Here is a 22,787-nt window from a genome sequence, read left to right as displayed (position 1 = left end):
AAAGATGATTTTATATTTTTGATCTTTACCTTCCTCTTAAATCTCTTTTTTCTCCTGGTTTCCTTGATTCCTCCCATCTTTGATCTGTTTTACCTCTCCAGTTGCCACTTTTCATTCTCCTTTAGACACCCCCCCCCACTCCTTTAAATACTAAAGTTTTGGGCACTGTCTTCAAACCTGAATTCATATCAGAATCATCTGAAAATAATGTTCAAGGACAATTTTTAGGCCTTTGTGTTGGGTATTCACATTCGATACATTTATATTTCCATCTAAATTAGTCTGCTAGGGTTGCCATAACAAAGAACCACAGACTGGGTGGTTGAATGACAGAAATGTATTTGCTCACACATAGGGAAACCAGAAGTTCAAGGTCAAGGTGCTGGGAGGGTTGGTTCCTTCTGAGGGCCGTGAGGGAAGAACCTGTTCAGAACTTGGACCTCATCCCTCCAGCAGGCAGGTCAAGGCAGCTGTGCAGAAGATCTGCTGGAATCCCTAGAGAGAGGCTTTAACCTTGATGGCCTAAGACTTCAGTTACATCTGAAAGTGCAATGTTGCCATGCAGACTATCAGACAAGCTGGAATGCTACCAATCGGCACCTTTGCACCCTCTGTCCTTCCCCTTCTCAACAACATCAAGGTGATGAGGACTTTAAAATCACCTCGAAATCGCTCATTGAAAAAATAAAGACACACTTGTGGTGTTGAAGCTGTTTGAACCTATAATTAGTTTTTGGTGTAATGTTACCTTTAGTGATCCTTTCAGGCTTTGAGCAAATGATCAAAAAAAAAAAAAATATATATATATATATATATAGAGAGAGAGAGAGAGAGAGAGAGAGAGACACACACACATTGTAATCCATTATTATTATTTTTGTCGTACTTCTAAATTCCCCTTTGGCTTTTGTTTTCTGTGTAAGTTATATTCAGAACATGGAGCCCAGAACAAGTATGTTCTGAAACATGGAATCTGGATGTAAAATGAGATGGATTTTATTTTGCTGAGGTTTTCACACATGGAGTGGGAGACAATGATTATTGCTACTTTTCTTTCTTTTTTTATTTTTGATATTCTCAACAGTCTCCTAGGATAGATATTACGTCATTGTTTATAGATTCTAAAAAGGAGGGTGGGAGAGGGAGTGACTATTTCCTCAAGGGGGTGGTCTTGAGGTTGACACTGGGCAGAGTTCACAAAAACCCTAATGCATCAGGTCCTGATGACTCTGTGACACAGCCTGGGTGAAGATTTCTGCTGTTTCAGTGAGCCGAGGGAATCCTAAATGAATGCTTTATTATACAAATGTGAGTATTCTTAGTGCTCATTCATTGCTGCTGCTGTGGTATTCATAAGACAGTTCCTGAATTTCATAAGCTTGGGGACACTTGAGGGGGGGTCTGCATGTATATAAGAATCAGTGATGCCAAGCCATTCAGTTATAATTGCAGCAATTAATAACCTGAAACTTGGCTTTCAACTCAAATGTAGTTCTTTATCTTTCTTAGTGACTTTCAAGATCCACTTGGATTCGTTTTGCAGTTTTTTTAGTAAAGCTTAGAAATAATGTATACCCTTCATGGTGATCTTGTTGACCGCCCAGGGAAAGAAAAAATCATAACAATTGATTGCAAGATGAATTGAGATATTCTTTTAAATATTCATAAAGATTAGAAAACAGTTATGTCCATCGTCCTTTCTACACTTAATTACCCTTCTAGGCTTTGGTTAATTATCAAACAAAAGATATCATTGTCTTTTTAAAGTAATTTTCTTTCTTATACCACATGTCTAATTGCCTTCCTGTATTCCACTTTGAAATTGAATATGTTGGTGAAAGTTGAGCAGTATTTTTTTGCAATATAACCACAGTCACATTTTTACTAAGTTTGACCTGTATTTGAAACAAGAAGGGATAAGTAATGCATGTAAAGTTCAAAAATTGTTAGAAGCTAAAGAAGAAAATATCATTTAAAATATTCTTTGAAAAGTGAGGAAAGTTTTCCCATTGTAACGTGCAGCTCACAGCTTGGAGTCATCTTGGTAACCACATCAGTCTTTCCTGAGTAGATGATGAGACTAATGCTGGCAAAGACTGATTAATCAGCTAAAACAGAAGGGGTGCTTCCTGACTGACCCAGGATTGACCAGAGTGACCTGCCAAGCGCCATGCTCTTAATGAGCTCTAGGTTGATTCTGGAATATTTCCTTAAAGTCCATGACGAATGCAGAGAAAATGAAGACAGGCCCGATTCCAACGTCTGCAGTCATTTTTAGTGGCACTGCACACATAGTGCCGGTCAGATCAAGGCTCTTCCCCTTAGAGAACTGCTTATTTTAAGAGGCGATGAACACTTTCTTGTTCTAGCAATGCTTTTCTCACATGACTTTGTCACTGTTCCTCTTTCAGCACTTTCCTCTGACACTTGGTAAGCTCAGAATCCTCCTGAGAGGCTTCACCTTTTAGGAAACTATGGGGAGAGTTTTCTTCTTGAAACATTCACAGACTTTCCTGAGGTGATTTAATGCATCTCATGGCTGTCAAAGTCTCTACATGTTCATAAAACAACACAAAACCTTAGCCCAGAAGTTTCTAACTAAAAATCTAACCCGTAAGTCTATCTACCAGTGTGAGAATGTCTCATAACCTTCAAAAATATAATTTCCTCCTAAAGAACTCCAATCATGATTGACCAGTGATAAACCCATACCAATGTTTGTAGATGCACAATTTACAATAGCCAAGTTATGGAAGATGTCCATTAATGGATAAATGGATAATGAAAATGTGATGTATATATGTGCGTGTGTGTATATATATATATAAAATATGAAATGTAATATATATATTTATAATGGAATTTTCCTCAGCCATAAAAATGAATAAAATTATGACATTTGCTGGTAAATGGATGGAACTAGAGAACATAAACTGAGAACTAAGTGAAATAAACCAGATTTAGAAAGTTAAGGTTTGAGTATTTTCTCCTATATGTGGAAGCTTAGGTTAAAAAAGAATTTTGTAAAAATATATGGAAGACCAATAAAGTAATAAAGTGGACAAAGTTGATTCCTGGGAGGGAGCAGGGGAGGACATGAAGAAATACTAACTAGGGAATGAAATCTTCCAAATTATGATGTGCCCATATATGAATGCACCATGGTGAATCTCATTTTTATATATAATCATAACACATTAATTAAAATACTGATAACAGAAAAGAGAGCAGCAGATTCGAGCAAGCAGATCAGGAAGGAGGAGGAGAGAGAAAGGGAAGGTAGAGGGAATGAAGATTGACCAAATTGTAGTGTGTTCTTGTGCAAATATGAGTAATGAATCCAACCATTATGTGTAATTATAATGCACCAAATAAAACATGTATTCTTCCCCTTGGCAAACCTCTACCAACCCTCTATCCATCCCCATCCACTTAAGTTAATAAGTGAGCCTCCTCCTAGCCAGCTACTCAGAATTGCCCAAAACAAAATATGAGAATCTTGTATTTTTTTCACATTTTCTTCTCCACATATCCAAAGTTAACAAACTTACCAGATGCAGTCTGTAAATTATACAGTTTTTAAAATTTATCATTCCCTTTCAGCCAATATTTTGAGTACCACGTACCCGGCACTGGAGAACGTCTTAAAGTAAAAAACTGTAAACAAGGAAAAGGAGGTCTCTGCTCTCACGGGCCACGCGTTCACAGTAAGAGAGGCACAAAGTACGTACACTAATCCAGTAATTACGCAAGATAGTGCCATGCGGGGAATAAATGGCATGCCGTAATAAAGACAGAAACAGTGAAGTTTTTTGGACATGGTGGTTAGCAAAGAACTTTCTGAATTTAGAACTGAGCAATGAGGATAATCTAGCCAAGCGGGGAGGGGGAGGTTCGATAAAGGGCCTGGCTGCAGTACTTATTGTAAACTTCATGGTTTCCTTGTTGCAAACTTCGGTTTCCTTAGCCTCTTTGCTGTGACCCACGTGGCCCTGTGTGGACTGGCCTCTGCTAGCTCTGCGTACAACGGCTCTGTCAGTTACTGTATAGAACGCAGAAGTACCATTGGGAAAGGGAGAGGGAAGCTTGGTGATTGCAGGACTTCCTTGAAGAGAGCTAAAAATAAATAAGAATAAGAAGTCGAGAAAAAAGTCAAACAGTGGTAAGTGCTGCAAAGACGCGGTGGAGTCCCTGGAAGGTCAAGGGAGATCCTCTGGGAAGTGACATTAAAAGTGAGATTTAAATGACAAGAAAGGGTCACTTTTGAAATGAGAGAGGGAAATGTCGTTCAGAGTGAAATCCTGAAGCAAGGCATTGAAGGCCGTCAAAAATTTAGTGTGTTTGTATCACAGAAAGGGGCAGTTTGGGCGGGGGCAGGGGAGAGGAGGAAGAGGAGGTTTGATCTCAGCAGGAGGCAGGGGAGGGGGCTGGAACCGGCCTTCAGCCTGATGATACATGCACACAACACAGCACAGAAATGATGTAGGTGTAGCTTAATCAGTCTGACTCATTCTCAATGACATAAAGAAGCATGTTATCTTTTGTTTATTTTTTACAGACATTTATTGTTCTATATGCGATTCTAATCTATTAGTAGGTGATTAGATTAATATGTCAGGGTATAATTTTTAAATCATCTGTTATCATATATTTCATAAGCATATAGCTTCTCTTATTGGACTCTATTTTGGGTTTTCCATAAAAGAAATATGAAATTTCCCTCTATGCAACAGAAAAGCAGTTATGGTGAAACAAGTTGGCATTTTGCAATTTCACTGATGATTTGATATTCAGATTTGTTGACCTCATTAAACATGCTGCTATAGTGGCAGCAAAAGTAGATACTAAGTGAGTTATTGCACCACTGTATCTTCAGAAGAGCATATGCTGGCTCATTTAGGAGGAGAGGAAATGTCGAACAGCACCAAATGAATTCACCACAGGGAGGTGGCTGTTTACATCCTATGAAATGGATTCATATTCCAACAAGTGTAAGTGAATCATCTCAAAAATATTACAGAAATTAAGAAAATCGTGGACTTCCTGTGCAAACCTAAACATTTCAAGCTACATTTTGCTTTTTTACTGCAAAAATATTTTTGAAGATAAAATGTGCAAAAGCCAAGAGCTGTTAAAGATAGTTCACAAGTGTTCTGGGGTTAAACATTGGCTCTTATTTATTTTTCACTTCTCAGAACTTACCGAAATATGAAGATAACTTTTTCTCTAAATTGTGGGAGTCATAAAATGGCACAAACACACACAGCAGGATGTCCTCTTTCTTTACATAAATATGCATAGAGAAGCAGAAGTATCTGCAAATCCCTGAGCAGTTCTCTCTGTTTTGCAGTGAGAAACAAGACTTGTAGTCATAATTAATGTAGACTATGCCTTTCATTATTTAGAGTTTACAAAGCAATTAAATTTTATTTTCCAGGTATAGATAGTAAGCAGTGAGGCCACTATGGCTATGTAAGTTATTGTGCCCACGCATTTTGGGCCCTTGAACCTAGTAAAATGAGTAAGAGTGCACAATTGGATTCATACTGGGAACTTCCCTTGTCTATTCACTCTGCAAGCCAACAAGTCTAAAACATCTCCAGGAAGGACTTAAAATGATAAATGAAAGCATTGAAATAATTATCGTAATGATGGTCTTATCTTCTTCATCCAATATTTTCCAATTTTTGCTGTATAGCAACTTCATCAGATATGTCAAGAATATTAATATTTCCCGAAGTCTTATCAGGAAAAAAGTTTCCTTCCATTTTAAATGAAAAATTAATAGGAATGGGTTAATACTTGATATCTGAAAAGAATGCAAAGACAAACCAAAGATGATGCTGAATTTTGAATCACAGTTTGATAATTTAATGGAAAGGAAAAGGGACCGTTGTGGACCATTAATTTTGAGAAAATTATTAATAAGTCTCAATAGGCAGTTAGAGAATTAAGAATGTTACTTCCATGAGAGGACAAGATTGTAAGGTTAGGATTATAACTCGTTTGGCATGTTTATTGAAATACTGAGACAAGAATTCTCTGGAAATAAAAGCATAATGCAGGAGGTGATAGGTCAGTGAGAGAAAGTGGGAAAATATTAAAGTATGAAGTAAAAAATTTCAAACAAAAGCAAGAGAACATTGGGTCATAGACACCACATCAAAATATATTTCGGAAACCAGATTTAAATCACTTTCTGTTCTTGTCTGTTGAATTTTTTCAATCATGAAAAGTATTGAATTTTGTAAAAATCTTTTGCTCTGCTTGTTGAGATGATCCTGTGTTTTTAATTCCATAGTTCTTATTATTAAGGTGTACTGAATTGACTGATTTTCATATGTGGAAAAAAGCTTCCCTTGCTGGGTTAAATTCTACTTGTTTATGGCATGCCAATTTTTCTCTCCATTGTTGGATTCAGTTTGCAAGTATTTTTGAAGAGCCTACACTGACATTCATAAGGAATATTGGTCTGCAGTTTCCCTTCCTTGTGATGCCTTTGACTTTGGTACCAAAATAACAGAGGGCCTAGAGAATGAGCTGAAGCATGTTCCTCCTCCCAGTTTTTGGAAGAGTTTATTTGAAAAGTTCATTTCATCCAGGTTATCTATCTTTTTCTGGCACAAAATGGTCCATAGCATTGTTTTATATTCCTTTTCATTTCTACAATGTTAGTAGAAATGACACCTCTTTCATTTCTTCCTTTAGTAGTTAGTCTTTCTTTTCTCTTTCTTCTGATTTCTCATTTTTGGTCAGGCAGAGTTTTTAAGTGAATAAAATTGACCAATGAGAAGAATACACAGTGATATAAACACTGTGGGAAACTGGTATTTTCTAATGAAGGTAAACACAGTACTACCCCAAAATATAGTCTTCCTCCAAGATCTGTATGAAAAAGAACTTTGAAAATGTGCCAGAAATGACTTCTACAAGAATGTACATAGAACTTTGATTCATAATATTGAAAACTATCACCAACCAAATGACAAATAACAAGATAATATTTTAAATGTAGCATATTCATACAATATATTCTTCTATAGCAACACTAAATAATGGGTTATCAACATATTCTAAATTCAAAAATAATATATTGAATGACAAAAATCAGTCTTGATGTATAGTTCCTATAAAATTCATTTTACTTGAAGTTCAAGAATGTTCAAAATCAAATTTATATTCATGGAAATAGTAGTTGTTATATATGGGGCGAGGATTGACAGGGTAAAGGCAATAGAAAGCATTCTGGTATAATGCAAGAATTTCATATTTTATTGGAGTGATATTTTCATGAATATGTACATTTGCTGAAATTCATCAACATACACTTAAGGTACACACATTTTACCATAATGAAATGCTACCTTCTTTAATATTGAATTTGTAACATTTCCCATGTACGCAGTCGTATTTTAGTAGAATACATCTATTCCCTCCAAAAAACATCTACAGCATTATTTTGCAGTCTATCATTATGTGACTGATAACATAATGCATTTATTCTCCTGCATCATGCTTTATTGTCCAATACTTTTGTGAGATTCATTATGAATTCTGTAGCTATAGTTAATTCATATGTGAATTCTTTTGTATTATTGAACTAAAATTTGTGGTTTTTTGTTGATAGATTTTTTTTGTTGTTTCTACTTTTTTATTAAGGAAATTTTTGCTATTTTCTATGAACAAAAATAGCAGAATTTCTTTAAGGTATGTAGGCTTAGATATGTATATACATTGTGTATGTATGTATCTGACTTAGAACAAAATGCTTCAAGTTATTTAATAATTCTAAATTCATGTTTTTTTCCCAAATGATTATGTACTTTACACATGAGCATAGTGCATGAAATTCTTAATGCTCTATATCCTCCGAAGTCTTTGTATTGTGAAACTTAAAATTTTGTTACATCCCATCCCTGTAATGATGTTAGGAATCATTTAATAGTTTATTGTTGTCTCTTCTGAACCATCCATTGATATACTTTGCCCATTTTCTATTTTGTAAAGTGGTGGCTGTTCTTTATTTTGGATAATTATGCTTTATTCCTTATTTGTGTTCCCAAAATCTCCCAATATCTATTTTGTCATTTAAAAATTATTTTGTGATATCTTCTGAGGCACAGTTGTTTTAAGGTTTTCTGTAATAAACTTAGCTATTGTTCCTATATGAGTTGTACTTTGGTGTCTATTAAACAAACAAACAAAAAAAGCTGTTGTTACTTCTGATGCTTTAAAACATTATTTCTGTTTTTCTTCCAGAATTTAAAACAGTTTCTCTTTTCAACATTTTGTTTGTTTTCTATCAGGTGATCTTTCTATCCTTGACCCTCTGAGAACACATTTTTCAAATGAAAGAATGGGAACTTAAATTGGATTAATGTATACCATTTTCTTCCAGACTCATCATTTGTAGTTTTTTGAACTTCAATTCCTTGAAATATGAAGAGTTTGTCATTTATTTTATGTGAAGTATGGAAAAAACATTCTGCTGACTGGTACTTCAAAGAGTCTGCACAATATATACTTAGGTGTTAACTTTTTAAGCATTCTTTACACTTCCCATGCATAATAAGAAGCCATTGAAAAATTTTGAAACAATTTTGTAATGTAGTCTATCTTGATAAATGTATTATATGAGCTTAAAAAGAATGTGAGGTGTGCTATGATTAGGTGTTTTGTCACCTAGGACTAAATGGAGTCAGAGCTGACAGTGTAGTTCAGCTCAGCTGCACCATGCTTGATAATTATTAAGCTGTTTATCAGCTGCTGGGGGGAGGGCATAAAGTTCTTCTTACCTTTGTAGAACCGTCTATTTCTGACTTTATGAACTTCTTCAGCTAAATTAAAAAAAAATCTTACGTTAGACACGTGGACATTTATTGTAACTGTGTCTAGTATTTGGTATAAACATTTCTATTCCTTTACTTTTTAACATATTTATTTGTACTGAAGGTATGTCTCTTGCAGGAAACAGTAAAGTTGCATTTCACTTTCTAAAATAATCCAACAACTTCTGACTTTTCACAAAGCATTTTGTCACTCTACATTTTTAATTATGGACATCTTTTGTTATTTGAATCTGCAGTTTGAATTCCATTTTAAATTTTTTTTCTACCTTCTCATGTTCTCTTAGATTATTTCCATTTTTTTAATGAATTTTAATTTATCTCTTGGAATTCTGGCATAAAGAATTTTATATATTTATGCAATGTATTTAAGACTATGTATACATACATAAAACTTTAAAAATATAACACTTATATATACATATATATACAAATACACATGTATTTAAATAAATTACAGTGGAATTATTGCTTAACCGAAATATTTACCATTTTCAAATCACATCTTCCTGAAGATCCAGATAAGAATCTATAATAATTGGTATTGTTTTTCCTCTGAAACTTATATTTCGTTTTTCCCTGTGTACTTCCATTCTTTTCTCGTTATCTTTAGTTTTCATCCTTAGAATTTTCTTTGTGTCTGGGCACATTGCCCTTTACTATTTATTTTAAAGCTGCACTTTTATGCTCTTCCCTATTCTTCATAAATCTTGGTAACTGTTTTCCCACTGTTGCCCATTTTTTCCCTCCTTTTATTTCTTTTCCAGGATTCCAATACATATTTTTGCAGACCTTGATATTTTCGCAATTCTCTCAGTTTCTTTTAATTTTTGGAAAATATCTTTTTCTCTCTTTTCTTCTGTTTTTTATTGATATGTCTTGGATTCATTGACTCTATTTTTCATACTCATTGACTACTAAATCCATCCAATATTTTAAAGTTTAGATTCTATAGGTCACAAAATCTTCATTTGGCTCCCTTATAGTTTATATATTTCTGCTAAGCTTTATAACCTTTGAGCTTTTCTACACACATCTTTTCCTTCATGTGCATAAGCATAATTGTCCTAACCGCTTGAAAGTACCTATGTAGAAGATGTAGTGGCTCAGCCCTACAATTCTAACTACTCTGGAGGCAGATGCAGGAGGATTGCAAGTTTGAGCCCCGAGTGGACAACTTTGTGAGAACCTGTCTCAAAATTAAAAATAAATTGAATAAATAAATAAAGTGCTAAGGATGTAGCCAGGATTCAATCCCCAACAGTGAAAAAGAAAAAGAAAAAAAAAAAAAAAACAGGAATATTTATGTATCTAACTACCAGTTTGAGCCAGTGCTTAATCTCATAGTTACCATTGATCATCTCTTTTTTTTTTTTGTATGTGTGAGAATAGCCATCTTTTTCTTATTTTACATACATTGCGTAATTTGGACACATTTCTGGATATTATGAATATGATTTTGTAGAGAATCTGGATTCTGTTATATTCCTTCAGAAATTGTTTGGTTTGGTTTGGTTTATTTTAGCAGGCCATTAGGTTCATCATATTCAAACTTCAAAATGACTGTCAGTGGCAGCGCTACAGTCACTTCGATTTTTTTATATTTAATTGGGCTTTTAAAGTTTTCCTTTGCATGTTTGAAGGTTAGCTAGAGACAGGGGCAGTTAAACACAGATGTGTAGATTTCTCTTATAGAGTCTTCTTCTTTGGGGCTAAGGCCCTTACATTTTTAGTGTGTAAGAAGACTCTAACTATTAGCCCACTATTTCATCAGGCCACAAACTTTGCAAGTTTTCACCTCTTTGTGCAACGTTGTCTGCTGCTGGCTTCTAGGCTGGGAGGTGTGGAAGTGATACCCTCACGGAGTGACCGTCATTATTCCCATGTGTTGACTCCCTTTTGGAATCTGTCAGCTTTTGTTCATTCCCAAGTTGTCCCATCTATGTTACCTAGAGTTAATTGCTTTGTCTGACAAGGTTGTATCTTTGGTTGGAAGTTACTTAGGCATACCAAAAGTAACTGGACAACTTTTAACACATAAAGTGTTGCTAAGTATGTTTTGTTTTCATTATACTGTCATTTCCTAGTGTCAAAAATTCAGCAATTATTTGATGTTACCTTTTAACTGTGTAAACTATTTTACTTTAAGTTTTTACTTGGCAATTACACATGAAATATATTTGATAAAATATGGCCTTCATTTCTTAAGTTGGAATTTTGAGCTGACTGCATGAAAATAGCCACATTGTAGAGCAATTTACTACTTCATTGTGTCAGGTTGATGATAAAAATGCAGACATGAGTTTAAAAAGTAAATTACAGGGTTCTACCAAATGAAGGGTAAAAGCTGTCATAACATGCTATATAAATGGGAGTTTTTCATAAGGGCAAATATTCAATGTTAAAGATAAAATAGAAATGAAAAGTAGTTTATATATTTAAGTCACTTTCAAGATGATTTGGATTATCTAAAAAAGAATTAACTGATTTTCTTCAACTAAATAATGTGTTCTTCTTCCCCTAGAACAGTAATAATTAAAATTGAATTTATATATTCATTTCCAGTTCTCATTCCACCTTTCTAAAGGCTGGGGAGTGTTAGTAGAGAAACAATAGCAAAGTTCATGGGATAAGACAATCTGTACAGTTATCATTAAACACCTAATTACAATTGACTTTCTGAGAATTGTTCATTGAGTATTGTTCTGATTAAATATGAGAATCAATTATTCTGAATGAGCAAACAAAATTTTGGCATTAATTCCATTCTGATAGCGAAATGTTCATTCTCTGTATTTATTTTCCTGATTTGAGTGTTTATAAACCTAAGATATTAAATGAAGCTTCACATAATGTGTTTTATATAAAAACAAGCTTCAGTCTATCTCATTAATTTAATACTGTGAATTTGAGGGTTAGTGACTTATAAATTTGTTTGTAATTAATTTGCAAAGTAATTTTTAATAGCAATAAAAAAAGGGAAGGGAATTTCTATGAAGCTTAGATTTATCCCCATTAAGCAAATGGGAATGAATTTGCCTGCTATCAGGAATATTAAAATGTAATCAACACTAAGCATCTCCATGTATCATGTCCTTTTAATAATGAATGCTTTCTTTAATGATCACTTTCTTACCAAAGTACAGGAAAATAACATAGGAAGTTGGCCTTTGAATCTGAGCTGCACGGTGTTGGGTAATGACATAAAAACGCTGTGCGTCAGTTTCCAACACTGGAAAATGGTGGATAAATAACAGTACCATCTGCAGAACGCGTTAGGAAGATTAAATGAGGGATATTTCTAATTCATTGTATGCCCCACTTAATTTTCATTAGAAAACTTTTGAAATTGAGGCTTTTCATAGAAATACTGAGAACTGTTAGACTTCAGAGAAAATGTTAGAAGAAAACACAGAAGGCTTAAGCTATTTTTATCCATTCTCTAATGTCAACCCATCTCTGTTTAGCATATTCGATTGCTCTAACAGGAGGGTCAGCAGCTTCTTGGCCAGTTTGTCTGCTTCATCTGCCACCTGGACCTTACAAATCACCTTCTTGGGTTCTGTTTTTCTTCTTCCTTTGTCTTTTGAATCACAGGATGTTATTGATCAATGAGGACCAACACAGAGTGTGCCCCAGCTTCTCACTGAAAATCTCAGAGCATCCTAACCCTGATCTAGGATGTGGAGGGGATGCATAGCATGTGTTTGGAGACATGCGAGAGAGAAGGGACACAGGCTTTCTGCCTGTGGTGACTTCCTGAGTTCTCTGCAGTTCATCTTGTTTTACAGGATTGTTACTTTAAGAAAGTTTGGTAGTAGCTGGCCTTTCCCTCAAACATTTCCTTACTGATAGGTGGTGGAAAAGAAAACAAAAATTTTTCTTTATAAATTTAAATGTAAGATGGAGCATTTTAGTCTCTAGAAATTAAATATTAGCAGCAAGTAGTGGTAAAAGTTGACATTTTGGTTTGCAATAGCAAAATAACTTCTTTTAAATTTCACAATTACCTTACTGAAATAGTTTTTTTAAAATAAAGTACTCTAGTTAACCACATATTTGGGTGTTCACAGTTGAGAAAATTTTTCATATTAATAGTGAGAAAAAAGGTGTTGATCAGTAAATACGAACTGCACACTTCACCAATTCTGGAGTTAACTGAGAAACTGCAACACTTGAAATACCCACCATCGAGATGCAAAGAATAGAAGTTCATTGGAGTAGACAAAGGGGAACGAAGGAAGCAGGAGGATGGGAATAGGAAAGATGGTGGAATGAATCAGACATCATTTTCCTGTATTCATATATGAACACACGACCCGTGTAACTGCACACCTTGCACAATCACAAGAATGGGAAGTTATACTCCAGGTACATATAATATGTCAACATATACTCTACTGTCATGTATATCTAGAAAGAACAGAAAAAAAAGTGAAAAAAGACACAAAGAACATGTTCAATATTTTGGTTTTAGAAGCAGAAGTTACTGAATCTTCTAACATTTCTGTCCCTGTAGCATCACTTCAGAATGACATTTATAATGAAGCAGTCTATATATTTCGCTGTAGTAGACAGAATAATATCATTATTATTTTATAAAAGGGAAATAAGGATTCTGTAGTATATTCATAAACATGATATGTCAGTCCCAAAGAAATCTCTGTAGCAAAGAAAAGAAATGTGGTCAAGAACTGTAAAGTGGATGTCCTTCATTTTAATAAAAGAGCCCTGAGATTACTAAATATAGGGCACAGTGATCCTTTTATCTCTGCTTTTCTCATAAAAATGACTATGTCACCCTCTAAAAACAAACACAGCCTTATAAAGTTGCTGTGTATACTATCTGCATCCTGAATGAAAAGGTTTTCTTAAATCCAAGTGGAATTTTATATTCTATTCTCTGAATTGTATTTTTAATTACACTGAAGTTACTTTTTGCTTATAATTGGGTCATAATGTATGACATAAGCTAAGAGGAAATAACTAGCTGCTCTACAATCCGTTAATTTTCATGGACAAAGCTGACACTCTACTGAAGTAATTTGCAAGTCAAATATATGCTTTCTCCCTCTTGGATACTTTTTTATTTACAGGAAGTCTTGGTTGAATTAATAAATAAACAGTAGCTGAAATCTTTCATTTTAATTAGTGTGAGGTGGCATTTGTAGAGGAAAGTTTAACCAAGAGATCTGAGATGCTGTCAGACAGGGGATTAACACAGAAACAAAGATCTGAATAAATATGTGGTTTTTCAAACCAAATTCACTCTACACACAGGGGATCACACTTTAGATAAGTCTCTTGCATTTAATATAAGATACTATAGCCATAGTCTTTGGACCATGATAAATTGTTCAGCAGGTGTCTTTGGGGACATGAAACAACAATATATTATTCTTACCCTTGAAACTGTAGAGTTCTATGATTTTCTTAGACGTTAGACAGTTTTAGAAGTGAAACAAAAAGACTCCTGTTTGGAAATATGATATTCTATAAGTATTTTGTCCAGTACTGACACAAAATTAGCATTGAGGTCATTCTTGTAAAGAACCTGCATTGATAGTCAAATGCAAAAGCAAGGGTCTCCCCCTTCAAGGGTGATAGAAACCTACAGCAAGCTAATCTTTGCTTTTTTTGAGCCTGGTTTTCACTTTTGTATTCCATTGTACAAGTTCCAATTTTTACCTGACTGGTTGCTTTATACACTTGAAAAAGCGTTCTTGGTACTTTTCCTTATGAACTCCCTATGAAGCAGAGGTGAATCCTCCTCGTTCTCGTGTTTTTAATATTGGTTTTTAGTGTGTTCATTCATGGAGAAACTATTCTTGGAGCAATATCTTTGCTCAAAGATTTTCTAGCTGCTGTCCACAATTCGAAGAAGTATGAGAGTTGCCGTCGACCTTCATTGAATTTCCTGTCTACCTGGGGAAGTCAGACAAGTGCATGATATTGGGTTATAAGTGTCTTAAAGGTATTACGGAGAGCAGTACAAGAGAGCCAGAGGCAGATAGGAATTCTAGTTGGGGCAGTCAAGGAAGAGGGATTTACTCACAAGTTTTCAGGTGGGGAACAGCAGCACTCTCCTTCACCTACGTTTCCCATGTATCCATGGCAACCACTTTTGACTTTGGGTGGAAATCTGCCCAAGTCAAAATGAAAATGTCGGATCATAAGACTCCAATCTAGAGTCAAGTAACTGAATCTTAGCACCAACATGCTCAGCTTTCAAATCCCACAAGCAGGTGAATGTTGCATAAGAATCACCTACTAAAAATTTTCATAGAATTGTTTTCTTCTGACGAGATCTTGGGACTCCCAAAGTTTTACTCAATTTACAACCAGTATTGTTATTATGTTGATTCAGTGGGATGCCTCTGAGAGGCCAAGGATTGGCCAGGTCAGGTCCCTAGCCTACTCTTCCAGGTTTTGACAATGCATAAAACAGCATTTTTCCAGTGCATTAAAAACTTTGAACTTTCTAAGGATAGGGAAAAAAAAAAACTGACATAATCTTATTTGTTGTCAGGGCTTATTAAGACTCAAAACAAAAATATGCTTTTAGCAAAAGCATATTAATAAAATGCACTTGGATTCATTCTTCAGAAACAATATATACATAGTTAAGGCAAAAAAATTACCATTAATTTTTACCAATTCTTATTTACTAAGTCTTTAAATTCATATTTACTAACACCTTATTTTGGTTCTTAATGAGAAAGATAGAAAATTCAGAGAAATCACATTTTTATTTGGATTTGACTCAAATAATTTTGTACTTATTCAGGTTCTATATCAAAAGTGAAGCCTTTATTGCACATAATTTTACTTAAGATAAATTATGTATTTGTTTCTTGCATACATTATTAATGTTTTACTTTCCAGTTGTCTGATCATAAAAGATCTACCTTACAGACAGACATTTAAAAATTACAAAATGGAAAAAAAATGTTAAATTTAATTTAATAGAGTTTAAGGAATTTCCTTCAAAAATTCCAGGATGAAGAGAGAGCCAAAATGTTTACAATGCAATAAGCCAGGCCCAGGACAAGTACAAGATGATCCCAGGTGCATGAGGAACCTAAAGAGGTCAGACTCCTTGGAGTGAGTAGCATGGTGGTTGCCAGAAGGTAAGGGAAGGGAACCTGGGAGGTACTGGTCAAAGAGTTAAAGTTTCAGTTAAACAGAGTGATTAGGTCTTCGAGATCCATGGCAGGATGATGCCAGTTGTCAACAATGTATTGGAAACTTGGACCTTTGCCCAGGGGATTGGTCCTACCTTGAATGTGCTTGACTCATGCCCATGCCATCACAGAAGGTCGAGGGCCCTTTGGGCATCAGTTGCCATGATGGCTTCTCAGTTGTGTACTAATCCCCAAGCTCATCATGTTACTCATTCAATATGGCGGCATTTTTCATATCAATCATCCCTCAAAAATGGTTTCAAGATGTATCCTGGGAAAGAAAGCATGTCAGAAAGGGGAAGTGTCTGTTTGGGGTGGCTAGACACACCCGCCCTCATCCTGAGTCATATGCTCAATGCTTGCATGACCTCCTCTGAGCATTTTAACCTTCCCTTGTTACCAGTTTGTGAAAAGAAGACATGACATTAAACTCTTAGGAGTTCCCTCCTATTTTTAACAACTATGCTAATTCTGAATTTATTATAGCAGCAGGTGTTTATTTAGCATCCAAAGTATCCTTGATCCTTTAAATGTGATTTTTCCTCTCTACTCACTTTGCTTAAGCCAGAGAATAAAACCCAGCCCCAGACTGCCACTGTCCCAGTAATCCCTGCACATGCACTTCTTGGTAGTCGAGGGATCTGAGTTCCACCTCCGAGGTTACCTGTCGGGCCCTGCACCTTCCTCCTGGACCCAGTGTTGCATTTCAGGCTTGGTGGCTCAATCAGGTTGCCCTCCCACCTCCTGCATCTTGGTTTCCTACAGACACTGAGCTTTGCAACTAACTTGGATTTATGTCTGTAACATCATTAGCTGAGAGATATTTTCCTTTAACTCTGCTATCACAAAATTGTTCAGCTGAATTGTCCCTGAACCTTTCCTAGGGAGAAACTTTGAATATTACATCAAGCACTGAGATAGGAGCAGAACAGAATATAAATGGCAAACATACCTTACCTTTAATTGTAAGCTTGGGAAGAGAGTACTGACAGATATAGCTATAAATACAGATATATACATTTCTAATATATGGCAAACATTTTAAATATTAGATACAGATATAAATCATATGCATTCATATATTTTCTTCCCAACTCCACAACTAGTGACAAGCAATATATGTAGATGTGTGCATATATCTATATTGATCTACATATGCATATATGTACATCATGAAGCTCAATGAAAATGTCATTAATCACCATGATAGAGGTACAACTGGCACATGGCATAGAACAGCCACTATATGATGCTTCTTTTCATGGTGATCTCCCTCAGAAATGACTTTTTTTTTTTTTGTTTACACACTCTTAGGAGTCAGACAGCACCTTCCTCCTTGGTAAGCAGTTCTATTTGCCTGGATTATGATATATGGACAAATATTTATTTATTTAGCAAGGGTGAGTTTATTAATCACATATTTATTCAGACACTTACATAAGTGCCTGTTAAATATTATGTGAAAAAAAAAAAAGAGTAAAAAAGCAGTTTGTGGGAAAAGAGAAACGTATTGGGGAAGTTCAGTACCAAATTGAAAACAAACTCAGGAGAGGAAAAGTTGTCTATAGATATAAAAATGTGTGGTAGGAGGTGGAAAGTGTTTGTTCTGTAATTCAGCACTATAAAGAGTGAATGGTGTAGCCAATTTGAAAAGGTTATGTTGAAGAATTACTGTGAAAACTCAAAATTTGTGGCACTGAGGAATAATTATATTATTGCATCTACTGGGAGATGTTTTCAAGTGCAGAAATTGAACGTTCAATAATAATAAATAATAAAATAATAGTTTTGTTAAAAGTAAACTATTTCTTCAAGATCATTCAAGACTCCGCATGGGTGGGGCCTATCTCCTGCACAGCTCTAAAATTCCTCCCCAAAATCTGCACAGTTCTGAGGGCACTGTTGGTTTTTCATAAACATTTGTTGATGCCAAAGTTAAATCTAGTGTTCAAAAACTCACTCTGAAACATCTTCCCTTTGTAGCTCTTTAGTCCATGTAGTTTCATACGCCATCATCTTTAATTCCATTTGCAGAATTACTTAAAAATGGAAGGATAGTTGTGGGTATAATTTTATAACTTCTCTTGAAATCCCAAAGTTAAGTGGTTTTTATTTTCCTTTCATCGTATCTTGGTCATAATGTGATTATATTAATTGTTCAGAAGTCAGTAACCAAAGAGCGAGATCTAACAGATAAATAGCTCATATGTGACAGATGTGTGCAGGTATGTGTATGTGAAACAAAATGTTTTAACTTCAAGAACTATTTTTAGAAATTTATTTATTCATGTGAGGCACAGCTGTAATTGTAAATATTCTGCAGGCTGAGGCAGGAGGATCACAAATTACAGGGTAGTTTGGGAAATTTAGCAAAACCCCATCTCAAAATAAAAAGGGCTGGGGATATAGCTCAGTGGTAGAGTACCCCTGGGTTCAATTCCCAGTACTCACCCCCAAAATCTATTCATATTCTCCAGAGTGGGAGTATCTAATTAGCTTTCTTTTCTTCACTACTATTGATTTTTCTGTTAAACATTTAAGATGCCTGAAGCTCTATCATGAAGCACTAACATTACACATTATTTTGCTGAAATGTTAAACCCTTCATACTCATATGTGTATCTGTCCTGAGATGTGCTGATCCTTGTCTTTTTCTACTAGAATTTTTCCTGTCATCAAAAATTACCTTAACCTTCCCCTAAAGTGATTTAACTAGTGCATCAAACAATGAGTTTCTTAGGAGAAAGATATGGGGCATATACTAGAGAAATGTCCAGGGTTTAGCATTACTGTCTTGATTTTCCACCAAGCCCAGGGTCAGATCAATAGTAAGAGATGTCAAAACGAAGCAGAAAATGCAGAAGGGCCAATGAGGGAAGCATTCTTCCTTTAGAGTCAAGGCAAATTAGGATGTTTTCATAGGGGATGTGGATGGAAATTGAAAGGGTGATGTTTGGGATGAAGTCCAGTTTCTCACTTAGAATCTTTTACTTACACCTAGCAGGTTACACTGTTCCTTCCTGAGGAATGTGGGTCTAATTGATCCGTTTTTCAAGTACCCTTGATGCCACAAGATTACAACATTATGCAATGCCAAACCTCTACCTCCTCTGTTCACTTCTGCAAAGGTGGGAGGGGATTGTGAGCATTCTCAGGGATTCAGGTTTTTTTTTTTTTTTTTTCCAATATTCAGATGGAAATTGGATTAATGGAATCTAGAACAGACAAAGAGTAAAGCTGGGGACTGAAATAAGAAGGAACTGTACTGAGACAGCTTTTAATTAGAAGTCTCTTTAGAACCCGCAGCCAAACTCTGAAAGAAAAGGTAAGCAGGGAGGGCTCACGGCTATGTCTTCAGAAGGTCAGTAGATAGAAACAGATGAACAGACAAAATTACTTCTAGTAGATTTGCCGCTCTTCTTTGAGGGACTCACTGACCTCAGGAGATCAGTAATGTGCCATTTGCTAGAGTTACACATTAGACATGAGTGTGAAGGTCTGTAATTCATTTCATAACTGGAAAGTTTAAGTTCAGTGTATTAATCAGATTTAGCCTTTATGTAAAGCATAAAGTATAGCTTTATGAGCCATAAGCTATGTTAGCAAGGTTCGTTATTTCCTGCAAATTTTATTTCTTACAGCACTTTAATTTCAAAAATTTTTTGATCTCATGACATGAGTCCATAATTCTCATGAAGTCTCCTTGATTTATCTGTCTGCATCATTAAATAATGTGTGTCACCAGACTCTAGAATGACCATAAATGAATACTGGGTTAATGCATATCTGTCAACAAATTCCTTGATATTATTTACTCCTTATGATTTTGGACAATGAACATAAGCTGGCAAAGTTCACAGAATAAACACTCCTGATAAATTGCACAGCGGGAAATAGTAAATCAAAACACCTGTGTTTTCTTTTCATTAAAGGAAAATTTTCCGGTATAGCATGTGGGGCAAAGAATTTTGGATATTTTTTCATATTTTATCCTTACTCGTCAAAATTTAGTTATGTTTAGGATATGCTAGTTATTGAAAACTAGATGAGTAAAGTTTTTTTAAAAAAAGTCAGTATTTTCATATTTTGAATGTGGTACATTTATATATCACATGGTCAGATGGGTGCCTCTGAAGTATTCTATTTTGGTCTAACTATGGAATTTGCTAACTTATTTAGTTTATATGCACGTCTGAGTTTTTGAGTGTTCAATTGATGCTCCCATTTTTATTATATTTATTTTCAACAATAAGTATAAAGTCACTAGAACTTCCACACTAACATGTAGCTGATGTGTGGCTATTAATTATCATGGGCATTTTAGATCACTGGACAAGGTTATGTATAGAGAAGAACATTTTCCCTAATAATGGTTGGACCAATTGTGAGGGATGGGAGGCTGTTATGTCTCATTATGAAATTAAGTTATCAGTTAGCTTTCTAACTGAGTTAAATGATGGACAAGAAGGGTGAGTATAGACTCTTGAACAGCCAAAGTATTTCAAGTTATCCTCCTGTTGGTCAAAGTATGATCATTGTGATTCTTTACATTGAAAAACAAAAAAGAAAAATGGTACAATTACATAATGAAGTGAGAATTATCTGGTGACTGCTTTCCATGAATAAAAAGCCAAGCTACATTTACACCATTAGATGTACTAAATGGAAGAAAATTAGATACTGATGTTCATTTCTATTCATAAAGCATTTACTGATCTGTAATTTTTTCATATGAATGCATAAGTAATTGTTATTGCTTTTTTGCAAATCAGATTTTAGTTTATGAAATAATGGTAAGATTTAAGATTTTTGATGATATTGAAAGTAGGGTCACATTTTAAAGAAAATGCTATTTTTTATGATTATGATCTTTGGAGAATTTTTTTTCCTCACATTGTGATTTAGTAGTACTGATTTTTCAAATAAACTATGGATTACTTATGGTATGTTTTTGAAAGCAAGGTTTAAAAATGAATTTAAGATTTAAAATGATTCTTCAATAATTTTTTTTTTTTTTTAGTTTGCAATTCAAGACAATACCCTCAAATCAGTTTTCAGTGGCAGAAATGATGCAGCGTGTACTTGGGTGTGTGCATGCATGTGCGTGCGTGTGTGTGTGTGTGTGTGTGTGTGTGTGTGTGTATACACGTGCATGTGTTCTTTTAAATATATCCTTTCATTAACACAGGCCCCATAGACTCCTGCTACGTGAATGTGCAGGCAACACCTGCTTTCAAAATCTGTTCTGAAGTCTGTTACTACAAACAGTAAACCCAAAGACAGTTCATCGCTATCAAACATTTTTATCTTCTTAATCTGAAATGGAAATATGTGTTCTTAATGCCACCTGGACTGGCAAATTCAGGAAAAGAGTCATGCAGCTATTATTTTTATACACTTCCATTGATTTTGATACAAAGTCGAGAAAAGAATTTTCAGAATTTTATATGGATACATTTTATAGTTAGTTTCATGGTCATTTTTGTGTTCTCATGACCTGGTTTCACTGCTGAAATAAAAGATTAAGAATTTTCTCCTGGTTGTCTTATTGCCTTACCTATCAGGTTGCTATTATTCACAAATGCAAGTAGAAATTTCAGTGAAAACAGTTATTCTGAGATCTCAAACAGCTCCATGTTTCAGGTAATCGAATGTGAATTATCTTCTAGGTACCTTGCTAAGAGCTTCAGGAATGCACAACAGGTGTCCAGGAGTTTGCAAGCATTGCAATGAGAAGAGGGTTTGAAAAGCACATTACTGTAGCACCTGAAATTCAAAATCAGATAAACAATGGAAAACCACATGTAGGTAGAATCACATTTGAGAAACCCTGAGAAAAATGCCAAAGTAAAACAAAGCTAAACCCAAGGCAATGCTACAGAACTGGAATATATGACTATTCTGTGGTTGACCCATGCTCCAGAAAATGAGCTTCTGCTATAATAAGCTTCCCCCACCCCACCAAAAAAAAAAATCGGTGGAAAGCAGATACTTGACCCTCCCAAACTCCCTTTGGGCTTGTACTCATTGATTGATCTATTTGAATCACCAGCTGTTTCTTCTTTTTTCTGGGTTTTGCCTTGTTTGTTTTATGTATGTATTGTGCATGTCACATCTTTCTAGCTCCTCTGTCTTCCCAGGTGCTAATATTGGCATCCTGAATGTCTGCCAAAGGCAGTGACGCTGAAAACAAATGGCGCATCCCAAGGTGGCCTGAGTTGTGTTCGTGGTTCCTGTGACACTCCATGGGGTTCAACACAGCAAGGGAAAACCTCCGGTCAGGTTGGCATTGGGAGACTGGATGGCAAGATGATGTTGAGGTGAGTTTCAGAGACACAAGGAAGGGACTTAAGTCGCACACTGGAGAGGAAATGCCATTTTAGGCACAGACGCCTGTCCCACGACAAGGAACTGAAAAGAGTGGGCTGCACATCTGTTTTCACATGGACTTGGAAAGACTTTCCAGGATGTGCCAAGGGTTGTGTGTTGTTAAGTCCAGGGTAGAGGCTGCATTCACAGAACAACACAGTGGAAACAGAACAAATATGTTTAAAAGTATTTTGCCATATGAGTTGAAGAGATAGCTCATATGGGAGAGTAGCATGCACAGGGGCCGTGGTTCAAGTCCCCAACTCCTCAGAGGAGGGGAAAAAAAGTATATTACCATATAAATGAAGCTCTGCTTCAAAAAGATTCTCTCAAAGCAGTTCATGCTATGGAAATAAATAAAACACAGTGAATATGGCAACAAGACAGA

At 35.3% G+C, this 22,787-nt stretch overlaps 1 long non-coding RNA gene across 2 annotated transcripts in view; it reads left to right on the top strand.

The window, feature by feature from the left end:
* The window catches only part of LOC306643224, a 43,097-nt gene extending 20,538 nt beyond the window's left edge, over positions 1-22,559 (top strand). The window contains exons 2-5 of one of the 2 annotated variants that reach the window (XR_013758857.1): positions 15,846-15,976; positions 17,345-17,430; positions 19,224-19,355; positions 22,171-22,559. This is a non-coding gene — a long non-coding RNA (uncharacterized lncRNA). The remainder of the gene's footprint in view (positions 1-15,845; positions 15,977-17,344; positions 17,431-19,223; positions 19,356-22,170) is intronic. The other variant, XR_013758856.1, reaches the window with a different exon arrangement.
* Positions 22,560-22,787: the final 228 nt, after the last annotated feature.

Source organism: Sciurus vulgaris (assembly GCF_902686455.1).
Source record: "Sciurus vulgaris genome assembly, chromosome: 13".
Classification (NCBI taxonomy): domain Eukaryota; kingdom Metazoa; phylum Chordata; class Mammalia; order Rodentia; family Sciuridae; genus Sciurus; species Sciurus vulgaris.
The sequence above is the reverse complement of the archived record's forward strand: the minus strand, read 5'-3'. Positions and strand labels throughout refer to the sequence as shown.